Below are 7,497 nucleotides of genomic sequence, written 5' to 3' on the forward strand. Positions count from 1 at the left end.
TGCATAAGTGTCCATCTAATTATGCCTTCTTGAATATCCTTATCAGAGATACCAGCACGATAACCATGTAAGATACACCCTGGGTTTGTAATATGCTACTTGCCACTCGACATCCAAACCTGGTACCTATATGCATATCCTAACACTGTTGTTTTGGGACTATGCAGTCTACCTTTCCCTTTTTCACCCAGAGACAGCTCCTTAGGCTGAAGATGCGGTTAGGCGAAAGTCGCTGACATCTTCAGAACATATGAACATACGTAATGTGACTAAATATCTGAAAAATGTATGGGTTTGTGACATCAAGTACAGTAGTACACATAACCTTTAATAATAATCGAAAAATTAGACTTGAGAGACAGGACATATGGCATCAAATTGTAATTGTTTGGCTTACTGCTTAGGCTTGGACTTGAATCACTCATATGAGATATAGAAACACAAATCTGGTCCACTTGCTATCTAACTTTTCCGGTAAACATTCAGGTTGCTTAGCAACAGGATAAATAAGACTGATCACCTGACCAGGTAATATCTTTGTTCCCTTATAAACCAGCACTCTCAGTAGGTATAGTACCCGCTCTCATACATCATTCAGCGGCGAACCAATACTACTTAGAATCGCTTATTTGCAACATACGTTATTTCTGAAAACCTGTGTTTCTTTAAGAAAGCGGCAATCAAAGCCGGCATAATACCGGCACCCGCACGGCACTCAGAGATGAGCGAATAATATGTTGAATGGACTATTTGAAAATAAACTCTTTCGATAAATCTGAAAATTATACCTGATACATTGAATAGAAAAAGGAAATAAAAGAAACTTAAATCGAAACCGATGTCTCTCAGACCTTCCGGGAACCTGTGACCCGTTACCAAGCAACAGGGAACACGTGACGAGTCATCTAACCAGAAATACTTATCCTATCCCATAACAACCAGGACATACTCCCACGCCGTACGGCGTTTTGAACCACTGTATAAGCATTAAAGCGGTATATATGGTAAGTAATGCACGTTTAAATGAGTCTCGAGCCCTTTACAAAGTACAAGGACAATCTTTTGTTATGAAATCGGCACGCGTATTTATAAAGGTTTGGGGACATTTTCCCTTTGTTATTTCAGATTGTTTCTACCTAAGCAGGATGGAGATACGAATGCAAATTTTGACAAAAAGACATGCTTAAAAACAAATTAATATTGCAGTCTGCGAATCGCAGGTAAACTGTCAATTAATATATGTTAACTGCTAAAAATGATCCTAATGAGTAGAATGTACTCTACACAAAGAGGATAGGGCACATACTCGCTGAAGCATTCATTTTTCTCGTCCCTCCTCATATTCGTCATTTTGCTACAGCTGATCAGATTTAGAAAAAAACGTATGCAAAACTCAAAAAACGGATGTTGTAAAACGTAAATATACAACTTATTTCATTTGAACTTGGCTCATACAAAAATACAGGTAACTACGAACCTCCTGTTCCCCCCTTTTTTTCTTATTACAAATAATTAAGCAAAACAGTGCTGTGGGTGAAAAGCGATAAGGAGCTTAACTAAACTATTTTCTTTAATGAATGTTACCGTTATGAATACACACAAGTTGCTAGCTAAAGATGATCACTTTCTTAATTTGGAATTGTTTTACATCAAAATGTGAAGTAACATTTTGCTGAATTTATCTTTTTTTTTTGTCTCCCCCTTCCCTCTTTTGGTTGTTTTATTTTGATTTAAGACTAGACGGTAAGAGCTATGCTCTGTAAAATCCAATTTGAATGTACTGTGCCAAAAGCTTTAATGAATATTTTGAGCTGGTTTTGGTTTTACGATCAGTTTCACTAATGTTGAAATGCATATACGAATGGAATTCTAAAATTAATGCTTTCAGTTATTAAGATTACTGTACGCCCTGAGGACGACTTTGGAGGGTCGAAACATGTGTTGGTGTAGTATTGTTCGGCGTAGTATTGTTAAAAAAATCAGATATATCCATGCATCACACTACTAACCGATCTATGTTACAAAATTGATGTATTAAGGTGCATTGCAATAACTAACATTTCATTTGTTCCAAATCAAATTTGTTACTTAAAACTAGCTCGACCTTTAATTTATATCAGTTGGAATCAGGAATACTGATTATTACTCATACCATTAATAAACCAAGCACTTACCAAGTGCACCTTTGTTACAATGTTCTCTGACTCGCTGCATTTTTAGGAGTTGAGCGCTGTCTGTGAGGTTCTCTTTCTTAGTAAATACAGTTGGCTTTAGGTGATGGTGAAAAATCACCTTTTTTCCCCCCCAGGGCTGCACACATTAGCTGACAGTATGCTTGTCTAACTCTGTAAAGGCTTGCACACTTCCAGCATAGGGGTTTTTCACAAACTTCTACGGCTATGCTATCAATCATGGCGATAATAGAACATAAACTTGGTGTAATTGTGAATGAACCATTAAAAGAATGTTAGCCTCTCAGTACATCTCGAATAGAGAAAGCATGTAACTTTATAAACAATACAAATTAATCGGGTCTATACCAGCGAACCCCCACCAGAAAATAAAATATGTTGGCGGGCATGAAATAAGCATGTGATCCATGTAACAACTAGTTCCAGCTAATATGAAAAGGGGATAAAATGATTGAGTGGACTGAATTGGACAGTCGTCGTTAACACTCCCCCATATAGGACACCTCATCCCTATCACAGTGCCATTAGAACTAGGTCATGTAAAGAGGAGAGCCATCCCCAGAAATCTGAGGACCAAAGGTAGTAGCCGTAATGAATGATGCTGGAGGAAAATAAAATAACTTTGCACTCTACAACACATGCTACCAACCATACCTTTCGTTCACCCACAGTACCATGGCTGTTAGATCACTTGTCCTTACAAGAATGGATTACACCAACAGCTTTTTTCTAGGACTGCTGGAAGCCTCATGGAAAAAGCCAGAATCACTCCTGCACTTTGCATGCAGCATTGGCTCCCCGTAAAAAAGAAAACGCTTCAAATCCTCTGCCTTGCCCGCCACGCTAACCATGGAAAGGCAAGCTTCACAAGGATTTTTCAGCATTACACACCCAGGAATTTCAGATACAGTTATGCTGTGCTAGTCTCTGTTTCCGACTAAAGAAGGAAAAGACTAGGAGGATCGTCATTCTCACAGCAGCGCCTGGTGCGGGAGCGCGCTTCTGGTGGTGAGGTACAGGTGCAGCTCGAAGCGGAGCTTTGGAGCGAGAGACTACCCAACGCAATGGATTTCGGCGCGGTGACTGGGAAGCTGCAGGTAGGCCCAGCAGAATGCAGAGTACTGCCCAACAGCACCTGGAAAGGGGACTGGGAACCTAGCAAGGGGCTCAGGATTGTTTGGGCATGGTCCAAGCTGTATGGAGGAAAGCTCGATGTGTGAGCCCCAGCCAGTAGAGCGCCATCCGGACACAGAGTGCGACATGCATGGACTAGGGGAAAGCACATAAGCATGTGCCATTTACTTGGCACCGACACAGTGAACTGCACGAATAGCACAGCAGGGGCAACAGTTCATAGCTGTTCAAAACAAAAACGGTGAAGCCAGCATGAAAATAAAGGATGCAGACACATTGTGCAATTCAACCACCTATGTTCCTATCAAGCCCAGGGGAGCCTCCAGCAATTTAGGAACAGTGGGTTGACCCATTCAAAGAGTACTTCTTATTCGGATGACAAAAAGAAGCTGCACTCCTAAACTGCATTGGTGCAGAGGGCTTCCAGGTATTCAGGTATCTTCCCGGAGCGGATGTGAGGGCTTTTCTCGCAGGCGTGGTTGATGATGAACCTGTTGTGAGCCTTCTTGAAACTTTTTTTGGCCATGTTGGAGAACTGTTTTGCAAAGACACCAAATAGTTTTGATAAGGTACCATTTGTTCTCGCGTGCACAGGGGCCTGCCCAATTCATATACCCTTATGTGATCATGCTCAGAACATTGATAGCCATGTGTAGATTCTAAGGAGTATTGGATGAGTATATAAGAGACCAAATTATGATGATTAGCGATGCCAAGATAAGGGAATGCTTATGGCTAGACCAGGATCCTACATTAGAAAAGGTGCTGGACATTGCCTGGGGCATAGAGAAATTAAGACGTTTACAAGATGTCAGCTGCAATGGCCGCAATGTACACATGGTCAGCGATTATGTACAAGTCATTTTACCTGTGGGCAGAAGAGTAAATGGTATCTTTGCCAATAATGGCATAAATGGCAGCGATGCTCTCAGACGAGAAGTATTTAAGGCAAAAGGGGATGAAGTTGGAGGACAACAAAAAGGGGGGGAAACAGCATGTTCAAAATGCGGGTTGTACCGCCATAACACAGTTGTAAAGCAATGCCTGCCATCATATGTAGGTGCTGCCAGTGTGGTACTAAGGGTCACTTTGTGAGGCTGTGTACCGAAAGCATTTTGAAATCTGACAGGACAAAATAAGTGTTGAACAACCTGCAGTGAGGATGATCTAAAATGAGCCAGACAAGTGCAGAGGGGGTTTGGGGTATTACTACAAGTGTAATGGGCCACAAAAAGCAGCTCATCGGACATCATGAAAGTAAATGGGTGGGCATAGTTATTGGTAGACTCAGGCTCACCATATTCAATGATTTCACCGGGTACATACAAGGACCAATGCAAAAAGTCAGCAATGAAGTTGTCACCACCAGACATTTGCCCATGTGCTTAATCATGTACCCATACAAGTGATTGGTTATGAGTGAGCTCAAATTCAAGGATGATACAGCAATAGTATGCCGCTGTAAAGGGGGTGATTGTATTCGGTTGGGAGGAAGAGGCTGACTGAAAGATTCAAAGTCATCCCGGGAGCCAGTGCTGATATTTGTGTGTAAGCAAGGCAGGAACAACAGGGTTGTCAGTGGGAACATTAAGGCCAGGTACTCGCTGGGTTTTAGGAAAAATGTGGGCAAGTTGAAACGGTTTTCCCATAAAATTGTTTCAAAATGAGGGTCTGTACCAAAGGTGCACAAAGTCAGAAATGTACCAGTATTGGCTAGAGAGGCATTCAAGAAGGAATTAGAAAATTAAAGGAAGGAACTATAATTGAGGCAGTCTCTTGCGATGCTGGCGCACAAGCAGGATGTAGATTTTAGAATGTGTGTGGACTTGGGGAAGTTGCCCGGTAACATTTGGGTGGACAGACATTCCTTACATAACAAACAAAATGTTCTCCCTGGGGTGAGCGTTTTGGTTCTCTGCTTTATCACCGGCATACCAACAGATTAACTTGTTTGAAGGACTGACATCTGACCTAGTTTATCATGCCATTTGAGTCATTTAGATTTTGTTGGATGCCATTCAGACTGGTGTCAGCATCTTCAGTGTTTTAACGCCCCATGCAGGAGATATTTGGTGGTGTTCCTGGAGTGAGTTATTTTCAAGATTATATTTTGGTATGGGGCAGTATAGAGCACGATGGGAGAATACAGTATGTGCAAAGCAGACTGCAGAAGAAAGGTAGAACAGCGAGATTGACCAAGTATCAAATGATGGTATGTAGATGCTTTTTAGGTATGGCAGACTATTATGTGAGTATTATGTGAAATTAATTTCTGGGTATGCTGATAAAACAGTGCATATGAGGAAGCTCCTGAAACATGGGGTGATGTTTGTGGGGATACAAAATGGGCAAAATGGGTTTTAGGTGCTTAAGAGTCATGTTGATGAAGCACCCTCATTGGCCACATTGGATGTGGCTAGCAAAACCATGCTTGCCTTAGATGCACGTAATGTTGGAGTTGGTGGCGCTATGGGCCTAGTACCTGAATGGTGAGTACAGGGCCATAGCTTTTGTGTCTAGAGCCCTTAAGCTCTCAGAAAGTAGATATGCTGTAATTGAAAGGGGCAATGGCCTTGGGGTGCGCCTCCAAACACTTTCACACTCTGTTGTTGGGCATCCCCTGTGTGATAACTGATCACAAGCTGCTCACAGATTTTTGGCAACCAAGGGCCTAACTTAACTTACACCCAGTATTGCGGAGTGAATGGTAGTTTTTTTAAGAGTAAAATTTCGTAGTAGAGCATGTTCCTCGTGCAAGACATGTGGCTGTGGATTATCACTCATGTTCACCATGTAATGAAATAATAGAGGTGAAGGAAGTTGAAATTACAAGTGGTGCATGTGATGCAGTCGCTAGATAAAGATATGTAGGTAGCATCTTGTGAAGAGGACCAACAACTAACATGGATTCACAAAAGCCTGCATGAAGATTGGGTGGAACTGTGTCACAATTAAGCAGATTGCATGGTATTGGAAGAGAAGAATTGCCCGAAGGGCCATGGCATGTGACAAGAGGGGATAGATTGATACATCCAGTTGCACAATGAGCTTGTTTGGTGGCATTTGCACATGAAGGAAAAGAGATTGCACGAGACCTATTGGTGGCCAGGTGTGGATAGTGATGTAGAGTTAGTGGTAAAAGACTGTGTTCCATATGGAATCCGTGACCCATCACAGAAAGTGCATGCACAGCCTAACATACAGGTTTTGGTGCCAGGGAAGGTTTGGAATAAGGTAGCTATTGAGCACGAACATGTAATAATTCTGGGGGGCTTCAACATTTGGTTTGAAGAAACGTTCCAACTCTCAAAACTCATTAATTGGGCAGCTAACAACCATGAAATTACAACAGTTGTTCAAAGGGGCAACACACTCAGCAGGACACACCCTTGACGCAATCTTCTCCAAGAAAAAAACCTATCACCACGGCACCACTGATACAAATACTTTGAAGCGACCATCTCATCATCGCATTTTTGATCACACTACCAACTCAAGTCAGCATCCAGCCCCTCAAACTCACAGCCACCACAAAAAGAAACTGGAAAACCATCAAAGGAAGCAACCTAATGGAACAATTAGAGATATGATATGATATGGCATTTGTAACGCGCCTATACACAAGTGTTTAACCTTCAAACCTTCAGCAGCAGAACTGAAGAAGGCAGACCTAGACAGGAAGGTGGAGCTGCTCCACAAATGGATTGCTGATTCAATTGAAGACATCGCCTCGGAAAAACCATTTACCCCCTCAAGAAAAGGAGCAATGACAAAATGGTTCACCCCACTACTAAGCACCATGAAAAAGAAGAAGCTGAATGGAGGAAAGAATACAGCCAAGATAAGAAAACCCAGTTTCAGACACAAATCCGATCATACAAGAAGTACATTCAAAAGGCAAAGAGAAGGCATTATGATGACAGAATCACCATTGCCATCAACACACAAAATGAAATGTTCAACATCATTAAATGAGAAACCCACCTGGTTGCGACAACACTCCAACCCCCTCAGGGAAACTATGCTTCTCCAGCATGGGGTCTGGCATGGATTCACATGCTCATGAATATTCCCCGTCGTCAGGCTGGGAATCCTCGGTAAAGAAAAAATCAGTATCAGTTTAGTTTCTGATCTGTCTCTCTTAGTAGTAACCAATCACTGGTCATACTGC

Source organism: Ambystoma mexicanum, chromosome 3p (assembly GCF_040938575.1).
Source record: "Ambystoma mexicanum isolate Mex_15411 chromosome 3p, UKY_AmexF1_1, whole genome shotgun sequence".
Taxonomy (NCBI): Eukaryota; Metazoa; Chordata; class Amphibia; order Caudata; family Ambystomatidae; genus Ambystoma; species Ambystoma mexicanum.